The following is a 25,670-nucleotide window of genomic DNA, read 5'->3' on the forward strand; positions in this document are numbered from 1 at the left end:
CTTTTAATCCAGATCATTTGAGTGGAAAGATCCACCTTTATTCTGGGCCACATCTTCTGCTGGAAGCCTATGTAAAGGACATAGAAGAAGGAAGCGTGCTCTCTTTGCCTGCTTGCCCTCACTCTCACTGGCAAGCCCATTCCTTCTCTGGCATTAGAGTCCACTTCTTCTGGAGCCTGGCTTATACTCAAGACCAGCTGAGATATCTCACCTTGTGGACTGAACAACTATTGAATTCTTAGGTCTTCTGTTAGTAGACAGCCATTATTGAGCTAGCTGGACCACAGCCTATAAGTCACTCTAATAACTCCCCTTTCTATCTAGATATCTAGATATCTAGATAGATATCTAGATAGACACTCATTCTGAAAATTCTGTTCCTTTAGAGAAACCTGACTAATACAGCTGGTCTATTCAAGATGATGTATTTCCCAAGTTTGCCCATGAGAATGCAAAAAGAATTCAACCCTTGTAGTAGAACTATCTTCTGCTACATATATATTGAGTTATCTTTTGCTACATATATATTGATGAGATGTATAGGTGCTTTGTGGAGAGGAACATTTTTCCTGTTCTAAAAACTCATGACTAGACAGAAGCCACCTATGCACATACTACCAGAGTGCAGTTAAGAGGCTTCACGGGTGATGCTGGCAAAACACTCCTGAAGAAAAGGAGAAATCTGGAATGTGGTTTCAGAGAAAAAATAAAAGAAAATTATAGAAGCCTTAATGTTTGTAATGATTAAGCATCACTGTCCGCGCAAAATAGACCCACTCATTGTTTGAATTTAATCAATATCACCTTCACTTTCACGAAACTAATGGGATTAATGAATACAATTTTTAGCTACACCAAGAATTTTATTTGTACTCTCTAAATCTCAGATAACTCACCATTCTCTAGGTAGCTTGCAATATATGCCTTTTTATTATACTGAAATTAAGTGCAATGACAATGTTTTTTTTTAAATTTAGGGATATAGCTATCATTTAAATAATGTCTTTTAAAACCAAATGTACTTATTTTGTCACAAAAGTAAATCACTCTCCTGGTTTCTCCATTTCCTTTGCCCTGTCAGCTTGGAAACTGTGGGCATCTCACATCCTCTTTACCTCCTTACAGGATGGCTTTTATTCACTGATCTTTGTTTCCATTCCTTCTTCTGCAGTGCAAAGCTAAAACACGGGTCTGATGCCTACTTGATATCAGAGCCAACCATCCATCATCACTGAGAAGCCATGGAAAGAGTTGGACAGGCTTAAAGACAGTAGTCAAAGACTGTTTGGTAATACTTATAGCAGGACTATCAGGAGAAAAGTCAAAAAGCTGTAGCTCAATTTCAGAGAGAATAGTGATCCTGGAACAACCTCAAGGATAGGCAGAGAAGTGCTAGGGACAGAGACTAATCTCCAGGTCCTGTGTGTAAGGTGGTCTCTTTGACAGGGGGGCAGACTCCCTTCTCTCCACCACTGGGTCAAGGAAGGTGAAGAACACTTCTGGGAGAAATGGAATGAAGGATCTAAATGAAAACAAGGAGGGAAAAGTACACTACTGCTGCCAATACTTGGATAATTCTTATCTTTGACATCGACAGTATAGTCTCTAAGCTTAGCTGTGTATCAGGGGGTAGACTCAGAACTCCAAACAAAGCCACAGATTGCCCTGCCTCCAACACAGAGTGGATATACAGAGGCTTACTCCAGAACACAGCAGCTGAAACAAATCCTGGTGTGGGGGATCTATCTTTTCTGGAGCATTTGATAGATGTTCAAGTGGGACTGTCAGCACTCAGTGGGAAGGCATGGAACAGTGAAATTCATAATGTATCTTTTTAGAAACTAAAGGCTTGTAATACATAGCTGAAGTAACAGTTGTGTTTACTAGCCTAATTTAAATATTCTACAATGTCTATATACACCTAAACAGACTATTGTACCCAGCTAAGTATAAGCACTAATTACTTATCAATTAAAATAATGGTTCAAAGACGTATGGACATGAAAAGTGTATTACAGTGAGAATTTTGGTTGCTTTTAAGAACACAGAAATATTTTAAGAATATATTTATTTGTTTTAATCCCTGGTGTAGGATATGGGGCTGCTTCAGATTGTCCTGAGAAGCTGACTGCGATTTGCTTCATGCTCTAGCAGGCATGTGATTTTGCCAGTTGCAGACAGTTTCTGCAAGCATGTGATGCTTGGAATTCCAGGGACTCTTCAGAGGGTACATAAATACTAGGGCCCCAAGGTGGGTTGCTGGCTGTTTGTTATAGGTTACTGATGGTTGCTGTTGGTTGCAATTTGTAAGTAGTCATGTGTAAAAAAGAAACAAGAAGAAATTAGATGTCCTGGCAGAAAAGATCAAACTAATCCTAAGGAATTTGAAACTCCTAGCCGGCAGAAAGTAGTCTAAAGGTAATGTCACCACCTTTTCTGTCTGTCCTTTTTTCTCTCCTATCTGGTGTCAGGGGGCTGAAAGGGCAGAAGAAGAGGAGTGGAGAAGGGTGGAACAAAAAATAACCGACAAAATAGCCAAAAAAAACAAAAAACAAAAAACAAAAAAAAAACCCTGGCTATATCGGCTTCATTTTTTTTTTCTTTTAATTGTGACATCATGACTTTAGAGGGGACTGGAAAATGTGAGAAGTGAATAACCTACTCTAAAAATGTGTCAAGCAAAACTATGCTTTCTGTACCACAGAATATGTACCTGGCAATGTCAGGAGTAAATTTTTTATAAGAGTCATACAGATGTGCTCTAGATGCTGTCAAAATGAAGATTGGGAAGTTAGATCTGTTCCCTATGGTGATGACAAGTGCCACAGCTGGGAAACAACAGTGGAGGAGGTGTTTTATGATAGGTCCCAGGTCACACCCCATGTCTCAGGCTTCTGTGACTATACATGATGTGACCTCAGCTTTGTGTACCACTGTATCCTCTCTTACACTCACTCACATTTATCATAAGAAGTTGCAAAAGTGTTTTGGGATTTAACAGAGAATATATAGTGATGTGGTGATTTCAATATGCTTGACCCGGGAAGCAGCACTTTTGGAAGGTGTGGGCTTAGAGGAAATATGAAACTGTGGGGGTGGGCTTTGAGACCCTCCCCCTAGCTGCCTAAAAGACAGCAGTCTTCTCCTGTTGCCTTGAGAACAAGATGCAGAACTCTCAGCTCCTCCTGCACCATACCTGCCTGGATGCTTGTCATGCTTTCTACTGATGATAACGGACTGAACCTCTGAACCTGTAAGCCAGCCCCAATTAAATGTTGTCCTTTTTAAGAGATGCCTTGGTCACAGTGTCTCTTCACAGCAATGGAAACCCTAACTAAGACAAGTAGTAACACATATGTGTCTAACAGGTCTTTGTCTCTCTCCCTCAATAGACCTGGGGCACCTGTCATCTCTCCTCACATCACCTCCAGAAATTCTTGATAGGTCTCTCTGAATGATGTGTCTTTCTCTCACGAAGCTTTACACCTATAACTGCTAGCCAGTCTTGTACTGAATTCCCTTCATGCTTCCTGAGCCACCCTGAGACTGGGTTCTTTACAAACATGAGTCGTATGCACCTTCCTGATGGAGAGACTGGGTGACTGTATTATTTCTCTATTGTTACCTATTGTTACCACCCAAATGCCTTGAGAGATAAGCAGCATGGGATTGTAGGCTCAGTTTACGTTTGGCAGGTCTCCTCTGGAGACCATCCCACTCCCTCAAAAAGTTATCAGTCCCTTGAGAGGATTCAAACCTCAGCCACCATCTTCTCAGAGAAGATGCTATGTCTTCTTGGCAGCTTTCTACTCCCTCTTCTGGGCTCCAATTACATGCAAGGTAATGTTCCAAGAGAAAAGTTACTTCAATAACAGGAATTCCAGGCCACAACTGTTGCATGAACTTCAAGATTTTACTGTTATCTCAGTAAGATGGCTTAGTCTCAGGATACAGATAATGCCTATCTAGTTTAGGGTCCGATGAGTCAACACAGAGTTTATGGACAAGCAGTGCATGCATCACCTGTGAGCTTGACAGAAATAGTCTCAGCTTTGCCCCATGATTAGCAGTTTAAAGATATTTCCAAGGCATGTGTGTTTGGAAAGAACACTACAGATCATGTCCCTGGTATTTTCCATTTGACAAAATTATGTCACTAACAGCGATACTACTCGAGGGTTTGAATTGTGAATTCAAGCCCCAACTCATTCTATACTTGCAGCCGCCACTGTCATTGCACACACAGGTGCAAGCACCTTTTCTGATGGTGTCATATCCAAACATCTACACAATCAAATACATATTATTTTATACCCAGTGTTATAGTTTTATTTCTCCCTCTACATTATATTGATTTAATATTCAAATTACATGTGTAGTTTACATGTTTTTCTATGGATTTAATTCTGAGAGCGTAGATAACGTTTTATGGAGTGTTTGTTGCAAATCCAAGATCTGGAGTCTTAAGGAATTGACAACCACTGCGGAGGTCATGAGAAGTCATTCAGCAATCTCTTGAGCAACAGGGGCCAAGGGCTGGTTTCAGGTTGTTTATTTTGGCAGCTGTCTGAAGATGAAAGTTGGATCACAGGTTTGGTGTTGGGCGAATCACTGCAGGACAAACATGATAAGTGGATGTAGACTAGGAAAAGTGTAGGCCATGGAGGGTCCTAAAAATCCAGAATGAGAGGGACTCCAAAAGGAACAGGTCAGAGCCAAGTGGATTTACATAATCTACAGAGTTACCAGAAAGGCTGGCCACAATGTGCGTGAAGCTGAGAATGAAAAGGGCTCGAAGAGTGAAAGAGGAGAAGGAAGGAGCACTTTTGCCCCCTTTCTCTGGGAAGTATCTTTTTTTATTCCCACCTCCCCACAATCACAAGAAATGTCATGTTCAAGAATTTGCAAAATGAGTTCCAGCCCTAAGTAAAATTCTGGTTAGCTCCAGTATTCTGAGTGGGTCAATTTTCTATGACTCGGTGACTTTATCTGTTTCTCATAGATGATAATTTGTCCTCTCTCATGCAGTAGCATCAATAGTAGAGAATAATATGCTAATTTATTTCAAAGATAAGGGAGCTAACACAACTGTGATTTCAGCATTGTTTAGATATGGGCAATGTAATGGGGTTTTCATCCAGAGCACCTATGTGCACAAGTAGATGTCGCGCCATTTGCTTCTAGGAAGCAATTAGAATTTTCCTTCTTCAAAAAGGGTAAAAAAGAACCTTTTGATATTAACACTTCTATGTGGCTGCACACTGGGGAATTCCTGTGAACAAAAGAACTTAACAGTTCGGTGGCTTCTTGGAATTCTCTCTATTCTTTGGTCCCTGTCAATCTCATTTTATAATCAAAGAATATTCTTTGAAGATCTCCGATGGCAGCTGAAGTCAGGGTTACAGTTGGTTATATTTTTCAATATATTTTGTAAAAGGTTCTTGATGGGGGAAATTTTATATTGAAAAAAAAAATCTCTGGAGAAACTATCACTGCCTCAGAAACGTATAAGCAATCATGAAGATGCTGAAGAATTATCTTTCATGCGGAGTGCTTCCTCACCATGGAAGTCCTGAGCAGGATCCCTTGTTTACATCCTTTGTTTACATGGGTACTGTCAGTACCCATGGACTTGGTGGTCTGTGCCTCTATTCAGTTTAAAAATAAAAGAATTGTCAGAATGCCTCTCTTGCTTGCTCTCGCTCTCTGCTCTTCTTGTTGTCTCTTCTCCTCCTCATTTCTCCTTCCCAAAAAGGAAAACTAATTGATTTAACCAACCATCTTAAAATGTTGATATTTATTTGCAAAGTAATTATTTGAACTGAAGATTTTAAAGAACTTGACCAGGTTGAAATGAGGCTACACTAACTCACTGGGCTTGCCTTCAAAGCTGCTTCATTACACTGCTAAGGTAACTTTAAGACTGGGCACACAGTTCCATTAGGTGAGCTGAGACTCCGTTCGGATATCCACAATGGCATTTTCATGATCACTGATGAGGACTTTCAGCCAACTGAAATGCTGTGAACTAAGAGGGCATCTGATGTGGCCATTTATATACAGATAATCATGGCTCTGAGACGGGCAATGAAAGTGTCAGGAAGGTCAAATAAAGCACCATTATTTAAAGGTCACGTTTATTAGAGAATATATATGCTTTGTTAATATGACAGAAAAAATTTGATGCTTCCTGCTAATTACCAGCCTATAAATACAAACTGCAAACTGCCCGGCTAACACTAGAAACTCAGTCACACATGCAAATTTACTAGAGAGATACTAACATTGCATTTTACATGCAAATCATACAATCTTAAAGATAGAAATAATTTAGACCAACTCTCTCCTTTGACAGATGAAGAAACTGAGGCCTTGAGATATTGTGATCTATTCATAACAACACAGATGGTTAGTGCTATGGCAGAACCAACAATTCAGAGATTCTCTGACAAAACAAAATTATTAAGACTAATTATAACTTTAAATCAAATTACAGCGTGCAGATTAATATTGAAAATGTTTCAAATATGTTCAAAATTGACGAGTAACTCCAGGGTCACCACACAGAGTTGTTCTGAGCAGATGAATCCTCATGTATATATGTGAGGCCGTGTGCATATTAAAGTTGAGCAGAGCTATTTACAGCATCCTTGACCATTTTATAGAAATCCTATTTTAAATCACTCTGTATTTATTTCAGGTAATAACTACCATGCCTGATACTTACTCACAGTTCATATATACCAAGAATATTTCTTGTATTTGCCCTGCTCATTTTCTACTTGCTAAGACCTGGGCTCCCTTTCCAGGATTTGTTGTTGTGGTGGTGATGCTGGTAGTCAACCTTGGTAGAATAAATGGCCACGTGAACAGTTGCACAGTTAGCCTTTCTCCCTGCAACCATTCCATTAAGATGTCATATTTCTTTCAGTACTTTTAGACCATTTTACAAATCTGCTGGCCATCATAGTGTCCTCGGATAACCTAAACTTCAATATCGTTTCAAATGGGCACAGATCAAACTCTATACTTTAGTCTCAGGAGAAGATATGATCTTCCCCTCAATGAGAAAAGGTGCACTGAAATGTCCTTTGTAGTAGGGCAATGGTGGCACCTGCCTTTAATCCGAGCACTGGGAAGTCAGAGGAAGGAGGCTCTCTGAGTTCTGAGTGCAAAGCCAGCCTGGCCTACAGAGTGAATTCTAGAACAGCCAGGGCTGCACAGACAAACCCTGTCTCAAAAACTCAAGGAAAAAAAAAAGAAGGAAAGAAAGAAAGAAGAAAAAAGAAAGAAGAGGAGGAGTGAGGATGAAGAAGGAGGAGGAAAAAGAGGAGGAAGGGGAGGAGGAAGAGGAGGAGCAAGAGGAAGAAGAAGAGGAGAAAGACAGACAGATGCCATCTATGGTTGTTGCTTCAATCAGAAGTCACAAAGGGATTGGACGTCTTTTGGCCACCAAATTCTCACCAAATGTCTACTATTGACATTTCCCCCAAAGGCTTTCTAATAGAGAAAACCATGACTAAATGCTATTAGCTGTTTGTTAAAGGCCAGGTTGATGCTGTGTGATTTACACACACACATGGCCTCATTTAATACAGCACAGTGAGGTGGGACTCTTGTGTTTATTCTCTGTTTTATTCAAAGGCAACAGAGGCTCAGAGGGTTGGGTAACTTGTTCCATGTTAACGAACTTAAAGGTAACTGGAGCCAAGATAATCTAACTAGCATCAGTGGTCCACCCACTGCTCCAGTATTTATAACCTTCAGCCACTAGGGTAGCCCTTCATAACTAAACCCACAGGCAGTTTGCAAAAGTAATGATTTTCTTTACTAAAATATAATTAAATTTATTTGAAAGTGAAATCAATAGTGACTGATGAACATTCTGCTGAATAGCTAAAAAAAAAAAAAAAAGCCAGTCAGATTTTTTTAAATTAACAATATCAACACTATCCAGATGTGAAGCAGTTGCATGTGATAAGTGGTGGTGGTGGTGGTGGGGGAGGGGGGGGTTGATGGCTTCTCAAAGTCCCAGCTGTTTTTACAAGCTCAGTGGTGAGCACAGGTACAGTCATCACTGAAAGGAAGAGAAGCATCCCTCAGAAAGATCAGGTAAGACAAAGTCTGTGACTAACTGTCTCACTAGAGCCTCATTTTACCACCAGAAAAAAATTATCTACAATAAATTCTTAAGGCTACAACAGGGTATGGAGCCTAGGTGTACTAAGGTAGAAGTCTGAGAAAAAACGACCCCTGGGCTGAGACCTTGAATAATTTGAGTGACTCAGAAACTTTTGACACTTGAAACCTAGGCTGGACAACACAATGAGATATGGCCTTGAAAAAAAAAAGATTATTTTCAAACTTTGGGCCTGGGCTTTTACTATTTTCATAGATATAAAAGAATAAGGAATATGTTGCTGGGAAGAAGATGCTGCCATCTGGCATCAGGCTGATTCTAGGAGTGTTTAATTCAGTGACCATCATGTAGCCAGAGCACAAGATGCATAAAGCTAAACAGAGAGGACAACAATTTACCTGTGAAAATTACCAGAAACGGTCTATAAAACAAAAACATATGCTACAATCATAGAGATTCAAGTTGAACTTAAATTGTTAAGCCAGGAATTTCAAATTGTGGGAGTAAAAAGCAAATAGAAATCTACAATTTAAAACTATAATAACCACAAATAGTGGGAAATGAAATTCATTCTAGCACATGATGTTTGATCATGCCATTATGAAGTCCATCATTTTACTCAATGAAAATACACGAATCAAAAGTTTTAAGAGTTTTAACAGAGATACGAGTAGATAAAGCTGCTCCCAGCAGACATGAGCTATTAAATGAAAATTTCACTGCCAGGGCTGGGCTATGAGTTCTTGGTTAGAGAGCCATCAAAACAATACAGCATATTGTCACTGCTTTTGGTGGCCCACCCGAACTAGAAGATAAGGTTTTATTGCTGAAGATACTACATAGTCTTTGATTATACATATGTCCTTGGTTGAAGGACATAGAGAAATCAAGTGAAAACTGACTTGGAAACTTCTTCCCTGCTGGCTCACCTTTGTAGTACCAGAAGGTGCTATGCAATGGCTGGGAGAAAAGTCATCAATGGCCTTACTGAACTTTGGAAACTACTTATGCACTACTGATGCAAGACTTAATGACTGTCTTATTGCTGTGAAGAGGAACCATGACCAAGGCATAAAAGAAAGCATTTAATTGGGGGTATTTGCTTACAGGTTGATAGGGTTCATCCATGATCATCATAGCAGACAGGCATGGCGCTGGAGCAGTACCTGAGAGCTAACATCCTGATCCACAGGCAGAGAAAGAGAAAGCAAGACAGGGCTTGGCATGGCCTTTTGAAACCTCAAAGCCACCTCTAGTAACATACCTCCTCCAGCAAGGACACATGTTCCAATTCTCCCTAGACAGTCCACCGACTGGAAACCAAATATTCAACTCCATAAACTAGAAACCACTCCCATTCAAACCAGTACTAGAGGTAACCAGTCGCTTTCCGATAGAATTCGAGGTCTGTTCTATAGGAGGTCATCCATTCTGGTACTATAAACCTGGTCAAAAGCCATGGCTGGAGCAGTTACAGGCTCTAGCAGACACACTACTTCCATTTTTTGCTAAATGGACATATTGTGCCCATTAAACTGCATTGTCAACATTTATGTTTAGGGCTATAGGTTAGTATTAATATCAGTTTTGGTCAGAGAAGAAGTTACTACAGAGACTCATAACTAGTCAAAGTACTGAGAACAAATGTTCACTGAGTGCTCAGCTCTGTTTCTGCTGGTCCAAAGCCACGGGATCTTCATGACACAGGGCAACAACAGGATAACTGGGAGGAGTCCCAGTGAGGATCCAATATTGATGGTATGGCAGAAGCCAGAGGTCTTGAAAAAGATCATTGACTCACTTATTGCAATGAACATTTGCAAGTGAATGCAAGATATATGGACAAAGGGATAGATACACTGTGGGACACACTCTGACGCACTATGGCTTTTTTGTTTTGTTTTGTTTGATTTTAATTTTTGTTTGATATATATATATATATTTGCAGGGAGGTTGCAAGGGCAGAGGGTGGATACAAGAGGATGGGGGAAGGCCGGGTGGTGGCGCACGCCTTTAATCCCAGCATTTGGGAGGCAGAGGCAGGCAGATTTCTGAGTTTGAGTCCAACCTGGTCTACAGAGTGAGTTCCAGGACAGCCAGGGCTACACAGAGAAACCCTGTCTCGAAAAACCAAAAAAAAAAAAAAAAAAAAAAAGAGAGAGAGAGAGAGAGAGGATGGGGAGATGTATGGGACTGGGTGCATGATGTAAAACTCACAAAGAATCAATGAAATTTTAGAAAAAAAAAAGAACAATGGTGCATAAATTTATTAAATGAAAACTTAAAACTTTGCTGGATGTGAGGGTACATGTGAGTTTCCCAGCAGGAAGTAAAGGCAGGAAAGGTTATGAGTCTTTGCTATGCCTGGGCCCTGTCTCAAAACATTTTGAAAATACTAAAACTCAAAAATTTTCTTAATGAAAAGATACTTCCAAAAGAAAGAAAATGAGATACAAATATGTCTGAAACACATATAACCCAATGGTTGGTGACTGAAGCATTTAATGATCAAGTACAAATTCATAATAGATATATAGTAAAAGGATGGAGAAAAACTGAACTGACAATTTTTTTCTTTAAATATTTTTCCTCTCTGAAAGTTAAAAATATGTATATAATATATATTGATCATGTCCTTACCTCTGCCATTACCTCCCTCCAACTCCCCTTAATGACCCTCCTATCATCTCCTTCAAACTCTCTTTTGTGGATTCCACCCCATCTCACTCCCAACTTCAAGTCCTCTTTTCTCATTATTATTAATGACCCGCCAAGTTCAATTCGTGCTGCCTACATGTGCATTGCATAAAGAAAAGTGATCTATGTCACCACTAAATAAGCTAAAAGCCACTCAGTTAAAAATCAGGGAACTTCACATCAAAACTAGAGTAAATGCTACAACATACCCACAAACTGGTTAAAAAGCAAAGATCAAACACGCAAGGGTGAAGAACAAGGGTTTTTATGTATTCATGCAATAAATAATAGACTGGCTCAGACTATGGGTAAAAGGGTGGCTAATACCATTCAAAGTCATAGGTACACATCCCCTCTGAGCCAAAAATCTCATTCATAGACACAGAAACTATAGAACGGTGTGTACTAAGAGCATGAGGAAGAGCTGATACCAGGTTCCTTTAGTACAAATAACCCAAACATCCGTCAACAACAAAAGGTTTGCAATCCAGCCCACACTACAGAGAGAGTCCATCTCAGAAGACAATCAAAATAGGCCAATATATTATTGTATATGGTAGCTACACTAAACAAAATATTGAAAGGAACGATGTCCTGCACACTTTAATATTCTGTTTAATTCTGTTGGCAAACGTTTAAACATGGACAAGATAAAAAAAAAATCACACTGTTTGGAGACTTGCACAGTGGTAAACCCAAGGAAACTTTTATAACAAAAGTTTGATTCTAATGAGGGCTATAAGAAAGGTAAAGGTCTTTCAGTGAGTAAGAAAAAAGGAGAACATGTTGGGGGACAGGCCAGTGGTGATATTTGAGTGAGAGATGTGAAGCAGGACTTGGGGTGAAGCGCAGAGATGGGGAATAGGAATGGTAGAATGCTGAGAAGATGGCGCCCATAAAGCAGTAGGCTGGAAGCTTGGAACCCTATCTGGCAGTACAACTGTCACATAGACTTTCTGTGCTGACCGTCAGACTAGATTACGTCAAGTCTCTTAATTGTCTGCCAGACTAATCCTTTTCCCAATTAGTCTACTCTAACCAACAGCCAGAAAAATCTTCCAGTTAAGCCAGCTCATGTCATCCTGTGCTCAGCCCAGCTGGCCTAAACACTGTTCTTAAACACCATGGGCAGGACTCTTACATTTGCTGCTGCTTTTGTGTAGATACAATTTCTGCTAGCTGCTTCCTTCGCAGCTTTATAAAGATTTTGCTGTTGTCACCTTCTCCAAAAGGGTTTCCGGTCTTTAAACTACTAAACATCTTCCCCTGCTAAGTTCTGTGTACGTTGCTTAGTAGTTTTTTCTCCCTTGGTCTTAGCGCTCACATCTTTAAGGCATAGATACTGCTTGTTCATCTTGTACGTCACACAAACTTCCTGGAGGTAAGATGCACAAGGTTTGGGAACTTTGGATTCTTTCTTGTGCACGTCCTGGAATGCTAGCATAAAATCAACACTCGCTTAAATAGTCATTGAGTGAACAAATTCACCCACCCATCCCTTTTCTTCATCCACACAGTAAGGACAGCAGAAACATGGCACCTCCAGCTCTTGCTCCTTCCTCACATGGTCCTGCACACTTAATTTCCTAAGTGCCCTCTGCCCCTTCCTCTCTGCATCATCACTATAGTTCAGGCAGCCAGCATCTCTCACCTAGACTTAAGCAATGGGTGTTTGGTGGCCCTTACACCCTTTCTCAAAAAAATTTATCTTTATTCTCACCAATTCCAGTTACCAATTACCTTAAAGTATGTCCCCCCTCTACCAAAACCTTACAATGGCTCTCTACATGTTACATACACTGGGATGCTATCTATCACTTTAATGTTGCTCACAAGGCCCTGCAAGATCTAGCACCTTTTTAGCTTGTTTTTGTTTACTCTTTGACCTACAAATTAAAAAGAAGAAACATCGAACTATTTTTGTCATGATATACTGTTTATAAAAGATTGACTATGAGTTCCCAGTGCCTAGAATGTCCTTCATGCCCATTATCTGACACCATTCTCTAGGTTTGTTGCTTAACTGATTGCTTAAATAGTCACTGAGTGAATAAATTCACCCACCCACCCTTCCCTTTTCTTCATCCACACAGTAAGGACAGCAGAAACATGGCCATCCCTCCTACAGACTCCTTCACTTCTCCAAGAATTATCATCAGCTCTCTCCCACAGGATTTGCCACACTCCAAGCTGACTTTATCAATGTCCCTTGTCTCTTCTACAGGAAGCTGAGATTCCCTAAGAATGTTTTATTCATCTCTTAATGCCTTGTACCTATAACAGTGCCTAACACAAAAGGGTAGGGGGTGTACAAAAGCCTGTTGTTGAATGAGGAAATTAATGACTTCCATTGTTATTGTCAAAGAAACATAATTTTGTAAAAAAAAATTCAGAAAATATATTAGTAATAAGCAACTTAGCTGCTTTCAAATACTCTGGCATTCAATGTGAACCTTTTACAAATCCCATTCTCGTGAAAGTAAAGAACTAGGCAAAGAGCCCGGGAGAATCATTTTAAATTGTCTCATCCGGTTCTTTCATGCTCAAAAACTTGATTCTCTTTATTACAAATGCCTCAGGCACTGACAGATCATTTTCTCGGGGTTTTGTTGCCATTGTTGTTTAACTTTACTCTGTTCCTAGTCTGCCTTTCTCACATACAGAAGGAGAATTTGCATTAAGCCACTATAGCCAAATGGTTCTAATGAGACCGTACACGCAAGACTCAAATGGTTGCTTTAGACGGTTTCAAAATGGAGGTTTGCTCACGTAGGCCATAAGAAAGGTGCTCTAACTGAAATAATTTTGGCCAGAATGAGCCTGATAGCCAACACCACGAGGACCTTGCTAAGACTGCAGGATGCTCCACTCTGTGGGATGCACTTGACCATCGTTGATATAGAAACAAAGATTTTCTCCAATAAGTGATGGATTTATTTTTTATTTTATTGCCCAGAAATATCTATGAAAATAAATGATACATTAAAAGATAACCCTTGAAAATTTGCAAACCATCAATACTACCTCAAGATGCCTTTGATAAAAGCTTTTTCGTGCTCTCTAGGGTAAAAACAAGGAGTCAGGACTTGACTCTCTCTACATTACTAAACTCTCACTTGGTGCCTAATGATTTCCCAGTATGATGATGCCAGAGTAAAAGGGTATTACACACCTACACACATGCACACACACACACACACACACAGAAAGAGAGAGAGAGAGAGAGAGAGAGACAGACAGACAGACAGACAGACAGACAGACAGACAGACATGGTGGGGACTGTCTCGTGCACAACTGCTCAGCTAAGTTAATGTCATCAACAGATTTTACAATGCAAGTTGCTTAACTGTGAACATCAACGATAGGAGTGGTGTGAAACACACATAAATTATCAGAGAACACACTTGGGTATCATAAAATTCCTTCCAAAGTACAGGTTACGATGGTGTTTACTGAGAACAGTATGGATTAGGATGGGTATCAACCACGAATGGTCAAAAGATGAACTTAAAATGTGCTCTTCCCTTCATATGTTTAAGGAGAAACCAGCAATGGACAAAAGTGCCACAGAAGCATGATAACCTGAGTTTAAATGTCCAGAACTTATAAATTCTGGGGAGCATGGTAGCATGCTTGTAAGTCCAGCTTTCAGAAAACAGGGACAGGATTCCTAGAGCCACGCTAGTCATATGAGTGGGCTTTAGGTTCAAGTGAGATTCTGTGTCATTATATATTATGAAATGCAATTAAGGAAGACCTCCAAAATCAACCTCATACTTCTACATGCCTGCAAACACATATGCATACACACTTGCATACCTACATACATATGAACATGCATTCACATTGCACAGGCAGAACACATACATACATATTAAAATGATTTATTTTCTTATCATTGATATTTGAGAATTCTTTATAAATAATGTATCTGAGTGTTTCATTAGACACTAAGTATATAAATATATTCTTTTGTTGATTGGCCTGACTTTTTAGTCCCTTGTTTGTGTCTTTTGGCCATTTTGAGGATATCTAATTATTTTTTTTCTTTTAAAAATAATACATTTGGTGTCATGTCTAAGATACCTTTTTCTGACTCAAGATTGTAAGAAATTCCTCCCTTGTTGTCTTCACATGTAGGTCTATGATCCTTGAGTCATGTTTTGTAAAGGGAATGCTGTATGAAATGAGGGTCATATGTGTGTAAAGTGGACAGTCAATGGTTTACAACAATTGTCCACTTGGAATTAATTAACTTTGTGTCTTTGTTGGAAATCAAGTAACCTACAATATCTGGCTTTGTTTCTAGATACCCTGTTCTATGTCATCAGACACACTTAGGAGTTTCTTTAAATGGCCATGTTTTTTTTTTTTTTTTTCCACAAGTATTTTTAAAACCCTGATTTTCCAACTTTAAGTTGTGACTTCCCTCCCTCATTAATTATCCAGAACTTGATATTATGGCTGACTTATTTTTTTTAGTGTGCACAGTCACAGTAAGATACAAAACATCTATATTCAAGACAAACTATCTTCATTTGCAAAACATCTTGTGAGATATTGTTATGACTTGCCACTAAGATCTAAGACTCTCATCATAAAGAACATAAAAATGTACAGCCTCTTTTAAACTTTATAAACTAGACCCAATGCAGACAAATCAGCTCTAAAAAAACAAGACATTTTAAGAGTTGGACTACTTGTAATATTTTACTTGAAAATAGTATGCAGATTCATCAAGTATCCAAACCCTGTGGAATTTTAATTAGCTACCTGCCAAGAGCCACAGACAGTGTAGAACATATAGGAAATGCTATCTGCTGCTGCAACCAAAAACTTTCTGGTATTGATCCTAGGGTTCCTAGGAAGTCTCTTGCTTCTCTCAATGTTACATATGCATATTCCCCACGGGGAACTTTCTTATGAATGCCTCCCCACTTTAGAGCCTACAAGGAAGAGTGCTGTGCTAACACGGAGTATGTTGATGGTACATGGCACAGTTAATCATGCCAAAGCATTAATAAGTTAATTAATGTCTTAAGCTGGAAAAAAACTGCTGCATCTTTAATTCATAAGGTACACTAGACATCTTAATCCTCCAATTATTGTCTTTTTTTTCACCCTGATCTGACCAAGGAAGTATTTTACGTATAGATCACTAACATCTAAGGTGCAACTTCTAACTCTTCTATTACACAGCAAGAATTCCCTGAGATGATGCAAGAAATTAACATAAAAATAAATTAAATGTATGGACAGTAGGGTTACTATGTGGTGAAAGCATCCTTTACCCTGTTTGTGGTCACGTAGGTATGTGGCTGGTGGCTAAGCCTTGGGGACCACCTCTGTCTCAAAGGCAATAAGAAGTAGGGTCTTCTGTGTCTGCAGGGTCAACATATACTATGTTATGTTGGAATGCGAATGTCTTTGTAAGTTTGTGTATTTGGATGCTTGGTTTGCAATCATTGATCCTGCTTTAGAAGGTTATAGAACTATTAGAAAGTTGGTAATGGCTGGAAAAAGTAAGTCATAGACGGAGGTGGCTTTGAAAACTGAAGCTTAGCCACAGTTCTGGCTGAAGGTCTCTGCTTTTTGATCCCCTGCTTGGATTGGGCTAGAACTTCAACTTCAAACCTGTACAGCACTGTGTTCTCTGACCTCTGGGATTCCTATTTACTTCCAGCTGTCCAGCAGCAATGCTTTGTTGGTCTTTTAACATTCTCCCTGTAGGTTCAGAGATTATAGGATGGAAAAAGATGTGAGCATTGTCTCTGTACAGGTTTTGGAGGTTCTTTACCTCTGAAATCCCTTTTTAACCTCTAAAATCCTACCTTCCTTAAACCCAGCTCTCTCTGCAGCCCAGAGTCTCCTATCAGTACTGTGTTTCTCCACTCATGTTATACACCTCTTCATTCCTTATTGAAAATAGTCTCGTGAAAAGATTCAGGGTGAATATGGGCTCATGTTCAAAGCTTCTCTTATTTCATGGATCTTACCTACGCATGGTTGCCAAATACATATAAACCCTTTTAAACATTATAGTTGGAGTGAGACTCAGTCTGATAGCAGTTATTAATCACCTCACGAATGACACTCAAAACAACTGTCTGGATTTGAGTACCTTGGCCTGATTGGTAGAAGCCAATGCCAAGGTCACTCTCCAACAGCAAAAGGAGGCTGAAGCAAGAGGAGGTGATGGAGAGAACTGATGGTGTGAGGGGCTTCCATCATGAGGAGTGAGCTCAGATGATGTTTACTCAAAATGCCGTTGTCTAACTAATTATCTAATTTCCATCACTATTAGGGGTTCATGGCCAGGTCATTCAGCCAACTAGAAATAAAAAAAAAATGGGGGCACAGAAATGAGAGAGGGAGGAGAAAACCCAGAGCTGGGTGATTTAGTTCACAACTGACATGTATCCCAGTTTTATAGGTAGCCAAGGTTTATTTTTAAAACTACATCTAACATCTTAGTATATTCAGTGTTGATAATTAAGTCTTATACTTAGCCTCCTAATGACTTTGCACATGATATACTTGCTTCTACAGCAAGCTTCCTCAGAAATAAAGTAAAAAAAAAAAAAAAGAAGAAGAAGGTAATAGAAACATCACTGTGTCAGGAGGTACTGTGAAAAGAGAGAAATGACTACAGCTTATACACTTCACTTCCACAGAATTTACTGAGGACTTATCATAGTCCAAACACTGGGAAATGTGTTGGGGGAGAGGAAGGGTTTATACAGTACCAAAATGAAGAGAATGCAGTGACACTTGCAGCTGTGCTGAGGACATGGGTTTTTTCAGTGTGCTACAATCATAGTTACTGGCAGGCTAGAGTTAGGTACCAGGGGCCAGAGAGAACAAAGAATGCATTAAATCTAATTATAGACTCAATGGAGTCTTTCTGCAGTGGACATCTGAGCCAAGTCTTGAAAGGTGGTCAAGATATAATCGGGCAAAGGGAAACCAGAGAAACACACCAGCAAAGCCAACAGCAACAGGGGAAAGTGCAGGGCCGGGGAGTACACAGTGTACAGTGTACAGTGCCGTAGCAGGAGGAAAGAAAGTGTGAGTTCCAGTGACTTGGTCTTCCTCACTTGCAAAGAGTAGAGTGGACGGTGTGGAGAAAGAAAGCTTAAGAGAGAGAGAGAGAGAGAGAGAGAGAGAGAGAGAGAGAGAGAGAGAGCCACATCCAACTCACTGAGGACCTGGAAACCCACCAAGAAGTTCTCCCATTATTGTAAGCCAAGGCATGCTCCTGAGGAGTTAGCCAAAAATAAATAAATAAATAAATATTACTTTCTTCCCTCTGCTCTTCCTCTCCTTCTCTTTCTTTTCCTTCTTCAACAACCTTGTTTGAGAATAAGTCTTGCTATATATCCCAGGGCCAGAGTGACCTCAAATCCCTTCTGCCACACCCTCTGAGTGCTTGGAGTGTTCGGGTCCACGTTATTACTCCAGGCTCTGAACTGAATTCTAGACAGAGAATTCTGCCTGTAAAGACTTGGAAAGGGCAGAACAAGACAAAGTGTTAGCGTACATAATTTAAGAACTGAATCAGGGGCCCAAGGATGAAAAGGGAAGGGTATAGGGTTAAAACAGACAGTTTCCCAGTGTTATCAAATGAACATAACAGCAAGGGAGAATAAGAAGCAAAGTTTCTATTTAAAAAGTACAATTTACCATAGGAAACCTCAAGATTTCCATTTTTGATGTTGGTTTTGAGGCATCTGGAGACTTCTAAAATTAATATAATCAGCATGTCACTAGACAATGTCAGGAGAGAGTTATTTGAGACTTGGGAAAGTATCTAAGAGAAGTACAGTCATGAGGGTTCTCAGTGGGCAATGAAATAAAACAAGAACAACGAGCTAGGGAAGGAACCCAGAGGCTGCCAGGGGTTTTAGAGTCATGTGGACAATGAGACACTTGACATGACAGCAGGAATCCCTTATAGAACTTGAGTCAAGAGTGAGGAAGGTAGGCGGTTATCAGAACATGTGAAGAGGATAAAAACCTCTGGAGAAATAGGCCACACGTAACCATCAAGGGGAAACTAGAGAGGTCCGAGGACCAGGGCGAATGGCATAGGAAGGCTGATTTCACACTAAACGGAGCGATGGACCACTCCCAACCCCTGCCTCGGGTGCAGAGGGAAACTTTGAGCTAAGAAGTTTCCTTGGAGAGGGAATGGTCTATAAGTAAAGGAAGATTCTAAAAAGATCAAGAAACACAGAAAGGACAGAGTCAGCAGGCTCCAGTGTCACATGGGAAAGTAGCAGGCCTTAGGGAGGACTGGACCTGAACATCCAGGTGGTATTGCTAGCCGCACCCATGGGAATCCTGGGCCTGATGATTGGCACCACCAAGAACAGAAATATATGCATTATGGGGGAATTGAGTAGGGTTGTTTTGTTTCCCAGTGGTATAATTTTCCTGATAACTAGGAGATGTCTGTCACTGAGTCTGGGATCGGGGTGTATGGTGTTGGGCAAGTGGAGGTGTTCAATCTAAATAGTCGCAGAAGGAACTGGCAGAGGGAGGGCAAACCTCCCACTTGGCATGGGAGTCTAGAGGGTGCTTCCTTTTCCACAGCAGGACGCGATCACTCAGCATGGAAGCAAAGAAAAGTCACTAAGGAGACATCGGGAAGCCTCAGTAACTGAGCTCTGGAGAGAAGATGGACACATCGCCTGTAGAGCTAACAGGGTGGTCTGAGCTGAACACGGACAAGGACTGCAGGTTTCGTGGAAGCAGGAGTTATGAGCACCTGCTTCTCCCCATCCCATCCTGCGAGTGAGATGCCTAACCACCTCTGCTTTGCTACAGCAACCATTACTGTCAGAACACCAAAGAAGTCAAAGAACGGGCATTCCAAAACTCCTTTTATACTTTTCCTAAGACATAAATCATCCAACTGAGTCCTCCGAAGACTTATAAATTCTAAGTCTGAGAACAAAATTATGGTTAAATGTTTAATTGATGTTTATTATAGCTAGTGTATTAGTTTTTGAAAGGTCAAATTTATGCTACAATGAAGCATAATATTTTTCCACATTCTGTGGCTCTAATACATAGCACACCTGGGGCCAACAGTATAATAAATATCTTCTATTATTCTGTAGTGTTCTTGCATGCAAACCTGTGTGGGGCCAAAATAAATAGTGTTGAATTTCAAGCTAGTATGAACCTTAGGCAGTCACTTCATCTCTCAGGACTCAACTCTCAGATCTGTAAAAGGACCGTGAAGGGATAACTCTCTTGGCTTCTTCCATGTCCAAAACTGTAAGCACAATTGAACATTTTAAATTACTGTACAATTTACAGATTTATCTCTCTCCTTTTACAATAGATTTTATCCCAGCTATTTACTGAGTCTTAGTCTCTCATTAGGAATGCAAATTCTGAAGCTAATACTGTATCTGCAGGACAATAAAATTGACCTCAGCATGACTGTGTGTCCATATTTCTCTACTTTTTCTTCTCACCGACAAGGGCGCATTCACACACCTTTGTCTGTTTTCTGTTGTTATAACAGCTGACGTTAAAGAACTTACAAAGGAATTTGTTGGTTTCACAATTCTGATAGCTAGAGGGTTCTAATTGCATGGCACTGGTATCCTAGTGACGGTGTCTGGCTGCACCACTTCATGATAGCGAAGCAGAAAGATTGCTGATGGCATGCAGGAGGGCACATGCCTTGCTTTAAAACAGCACATGCTCTCACATGAGCCAATAAACTCTGTGGCATCCATCCCTTCCTAGGCAGAGTTCCCATGATCTCACCACCTTCTTCTAGGGCCACCCACAAAAGTGGCTTCTACATCCAGCAAATGTAAGCACTCAAACCAAATACAAAACATGGTAGCCTTTTGTGGTCACATCTCTTCCCAGGAACTATGCCTGTGCTGTCCCCTGATCCCAGTCAGTAAGGCACCATAATGTTACCTGCACATGCTCAGTTTGGGATGAAGCAGACTGTTAGAAAGGCCCTATGGAGAGCAGGGGGCACTTGGTAGACTGCTGACACATTGGACAAGGTGATATGTGGGATATAGTCAAACAGCATTTAATGACTTATAGACCCCATTTTATGACTTACAGAGTCTCCATTTCTTCTGTTACCACACTAGAGTTCAGCAGAATGGGGTCTGTAAGTCATAAAGCATGCGCTCTGAGCCCAGGGCCCAGGGCCCAGGTCCAGTAGATCAGGGTCCACTAAGATCACAAAATGACTTCTTTTTCCATTTCCTGCAAGCTTCTACATCCAGGATCCATAGAAAGGCAAAGAAAGAGGGCAGGCAAGACAGTGTCCAGATGTCAGCAGTCTCTTGGGGGTACCCTGCTCTTCATAGAATCTTTCTGACAGTTTGCCCAGTCCCAAACTTCAGCTGACGTGTAGAGATGACACTCTGGCGCCTGAGTGGCTGGAGTTAGGAGACAGCACAGGCATAGTCTCCCGGAGGAGATGGAACCACCAAAGGATACCATGTCTTGGATTTGGTTTTCGAGAGAACAACAGTGTCATCTGAGCTCACTGACATGCCATAACTAAACCTGCTCATGGCTAGTGTGAACTCTTGCTGCTCTGGTAGGTCCATCACCTGGATTACTAGCTGGACTGTTCCTAGAAAAATGTCCCCACTGGGCCATATACATTTTTATCTGAATAGCCTGTCAGGCTGTCACTTACTGGCATTCTACCTTAGCTTTGGTGGGGGTTCTGCTAGGCACAAAGACCCTGCCTGGGCAGGATACTCTTGACTATGACCTCTTACAATCAGCTAACATTTTAACTGGGGCACATAAAAAATTGACAAGTACCATCTCATTAGGCTCTTCCAGCTTCCATTTGGGTATAGAAAGTTGAAAAGATGGTTACTCCTACTTTTGCATCAACAAATTTAAAAGCCTGGATTCATCTACATTAGGATTTTTCACAAACCCATCAGCAGAGACCACAGGGCAATAATCCAGTTAGGGCAGAAGCCTCTAAGAACACATGTGATGTGAAAGGAGGCTCGCCTGTAACAGAACACCTGGGAAAGATGAGCCCACTGTGTACATGTGCAGGAAAACAGCAGCTAGGACTCTGTAATGAATTGATAAATATTAATGATTTGCACATGTCGACGATTTAACAGAGCATGAAAGCATAGAAGACTGCAGAAGTGACAGACACATGGGGAATTTGTGCCCACTCTCAGACTCTACTGTGCTGATCTCTGAGTGCTCGAAAGAAAGACTAGGGTCAGGGTATCCAGGGAGAGGAAGCCTCTAATGGCAGTGGAGGTGTGTAAGGTGGGGCATATTACAGACACATAGGGAAGGGCAGCAAACCCACAGGGTACATAAGCAGATCTCCTGGAGCTGGAAAGAGAAGGAAAATATCCTCTTCTGGCCGTAGCAAGAAAATATCTCCTTCACAAGAACCATTAAAGGCATCAGGCAGTTTGTCCTGAGAAAATATCCTCAGAGCCACCAAGGAGGCCTGTGGATGAAGGAGGAAGGCAGGGTGCCTCTTCCCTACAGGTACTCGTTTCCAGTGTTGACCTAGGTCAGGGAAGGAGCCGAGTGAGAGGTAAAAGATTCTCCCAGAGGCAGAGAGTCTAAAGCTTCCTACTTCAACAAAGTAATAGCAATCAGGAATAAAGTAACAGCAGTCAGGAAAGGACTAATACAACTGACCAGAGTCATCTGCAACAGGGATAAAAAGGAATGAGCTGCTGAGACAGAACACCATTAAAAGTTTTGCTTACCCAATAAGAAATACAGAAATACATATTGCAAAGGAAGAAGTCAAAGTATCGCTATTTGCAGATGATATGATAGTATACATTATTGACCCAGAAAACTCCTATAGCTGATAAACATCTTCAGTGAAATGGCTGGATACAAGATAAACTCAAAACAAAAAAAAAATAAATAAACAAACAAAAAAAGCAGTAGTCCTTCTGTGTACAAATGACAAACAGGCTAAGAACAAAACCAGAGGAAAAAACACCCTTCACAATAGCCACAGATAACATAAAATATCTTGGGGTAACTCTAAACGAGCAAATGAAAGCCCTATATGATAGAAACTTCAAGTCTTTGAAGAAGATCTCAGAAGACAAAAAGATCTCCCATGCTCATGGATCGGTTAGACTAACATAGTGAAAATGGTCATCCCACCAAAAGGAATCTACAGATTCAATGCAATCCCCATCAAAATTCCAACACAATTCTTTACAGATCTTGGAAAAACAATACTCAACTTCATATGGAATAACAAAAAAAACCCAGGGTAGCTAAAACAATCCTGAACAGTAAAAGAACCTCAGAGCTGTAGTAATAAAAAAAAAAAAAAAAAAAAAAAAAAAAAACACAGTATTGGGGGAAAAAAAAAACAGACACATTGATTACTAGAGTTGAATCAAAGAGTCAGATGTAAATCCACACACCTGAGGACACCTGATTTTTCAATAAAGAAGCCAGAAATATACAATAGAAAAAGGAAAGCATCTTCAAGAAATGGTGCAGGTCTAAGTGGATTTGCATGTAGAAGAATACAAATAGATCCATATCTATCACCCTGCACAAAACTCAAATCCAAGTGAATCAAAGACCTCAACATAAAACCAGATACACTGAACCTGAGAATGATGAAACACATTGGCATAGGAGAGCACTTCCTGAATAGAACACCATGAGAGAAACTGGCGAGACCTGAGTGGAAGACTCACTAGCTAGATGATGGGTTATTTTAAATGCACGTGGAAATCGCAATGATTCCCCACTCCTTCGTCACCAGGCTAAGACTAGAGAGGCAGCAGTAGTGAGAACATGATGTGATGGATGTGGGCTGAAAATCTGGAGACCCACTTGGGGAAACCATCTGAGCATTTTTTACTCCATGAGCTGCATCCATGCAAACCTTATGATCCACCTACTCTGCTCCTGAGGACCCAATAGGAATCAGCATATCCGTTTAGGATGGCATGTTCAATTATCCTCAGAAGAGCAAAATTCAGGAAACCATAGAAACTGTGTTGTTATGAAATGAAATGCTATACAACACTAAAAAGAACAAGTGATTTCCACGTGAAACAAGGTTCAAGCAGATATGATAAGCATAAGAAGGCCAAAGGCTGAATACTCAATGATTTGATGGAGATACAGTTTGTGGTAGACAAAATACACCCACAATGATGGAGTCAGGAGTGTGGCTAGGGTAAGGGGGTGGTCTTTACTAAAAAAGCACCGTGAGCCAGCCTCTGAGCCACAGAAATCTGTTTTGTGTGCGGTGTGTCTTACATGTCTCAGTGTTTACATGAGGTCTAATAAGCGGATTTCATTCTACAGTTCACTTAAGTGCCCAGCAGCACACAGTGTAACACACTGCTCACAGCACAGTTCAAAGGCTAGATGATCCTGGGCCAGAAGGCTGACGATCGGACGCTCCAACTTTCGTAGTATAGGGACTGTCCAGGTGTTTGGCAGTCTCTATAAATTGGCTAAGTTTTAGAAGCTATGCTTTGTGCTTCCCATAATTTCAGTTAACTCAGTCATTCTGGATTTCTGATGGGGTTGAAAACTTATAGTCTCATAGCCAATCCTGGCTATTAACTTTGAGAGAAAAGATCTGAGAGGATGGTTTTCAGCTGACATTCGTTCTAAAGCCAAGAAAAAAAAGCCAGGTTCAGAACTAAATCTTTTAGTTAGGAGAGATGACAGAGGTTCTGTTTAGTCAACAAAATGATGGACTGGGTATTAGGTCTCTCTTGCACCTTATTGACATAAATTGGTATAGTTATGCTCTAATTGTATTTTGAGAGAAAAGTTTTATTTTAACAGGAAGGGTGATATGCAGGAGGAGCTAAGGTGGGAGGAGTAAGGAGAGGAAGAGGAGGAGTAAGGAGAGGAGGAAGAAAAGGAGAGGAGGAGCTAAGTGATGAGAGAGAGAAAGAGAGACAGGGGTGGAGACGGATGTTCACGTGTCTCCGCCAGTCAAAGATAGTTGATATATCTAGGTTGGGTATTGGGTTACACTTCTAATTGATATTGAGCATTACCAAACTTATAAAGCATTTGATTAACATTTAAAACAATTGTATAAAAGCAAAAAGGAGAAAGGGGCATGGGATATGGGTTTTCTAGGGAGGGGAAATGGGGAAAGGGGATGGCATCTAAAATGTAAATAAAATATCCAGTAGGAAATAAATTAAAAAAAAAAAAAGCCGAATGGCAGTGCTCACAAAGTGAACAGAGGCGGTCTAGGAGTGCTCGCACTGTCCCTGCCCCTGCTGCTGCGTTCCCAATCAGCCTCCAAGGAAGAGAAACACATACTGTCTCTACAGCCTGGGGTCTATCAGCCTAGAGACAAGTTGTACTTTTTTATGTTCCAAACTAGTGTGAAAAGAAGGTCTTCCTAGTTTTTAAAAAATGCCTATCAATCGTGTTTCCTCCAATGTTTTCAAACAGGCATTTGTTTTCAGATATATCCCTCATGATATCATGTCTGCCAGGTTTTTTTTTTCTACTAACAGAATAATCTGTCTTATCTGTTGTGCCCTTGTGATCCTCCTAAATGACTTAGCAGGAAACCAAGGTGACTATATCACCTTGTACCTGAGCCCAATTCATAGACTGGCCCTGTGGCTGCAGAGGAAAGCACAGTTACTCGAGCACAACCGCAAACCATCTCTTTGGTTCTAGCACAGACAGGCACAGCGCCTCTGTATTCACCTGTGTGCAGCAGTCGCCCACACTCCAGCCTTCCAACCACAGCTCTTCAAGCATACTGAAGCCCCCTCAGTAGGCCACAGGAGGGGCAAAGCCCTACCTACACCC

At 40.6% G+C, this 25,670-nt stretch overlaps 1 protein-coding gene and 1 long non-coding RNA gene across 4 annotated transcripts in view; one reads left to right on the plus strand and one right to left on the minus strand.

Annotated features, from left to right (window-relative positions):
* Window positions 1-25,670, minus strand: part of Ccdc148 (coiled-coil domain containing 148) — a 261,767-nt gene that overhangs the window by 115,516 nt on the left and 120,581 nt on the right. The window lies entirely within an intron of this gene.
* Window positions 2,268-20,291, plus strand: LOC117704655 (uncharacterized). Its single transcript, XR_004606249.2, has 2 exons — window positions 2,268-2,418; window positions 19,437-20,291. It is a non-coding gene; the product is annotated as an uncharacterized LOC117704655 (long non-coding RNA).

This window comes from Arvicanthis niloticus, chromosome 2 (assembly GCF_011762505.2).
Source record: "Arvicanthis niloticus isolate mArvNil1 chromosome 2, mArvNil1.pat.X, whole genome shotgun sequence".
Classification (NCBI taxonomy): Eukaryota; Metazoa; Chordata; class Mammalia; order Rodentia; family Muridae; genus Arvicanthis; species Arvicanthis niloticus.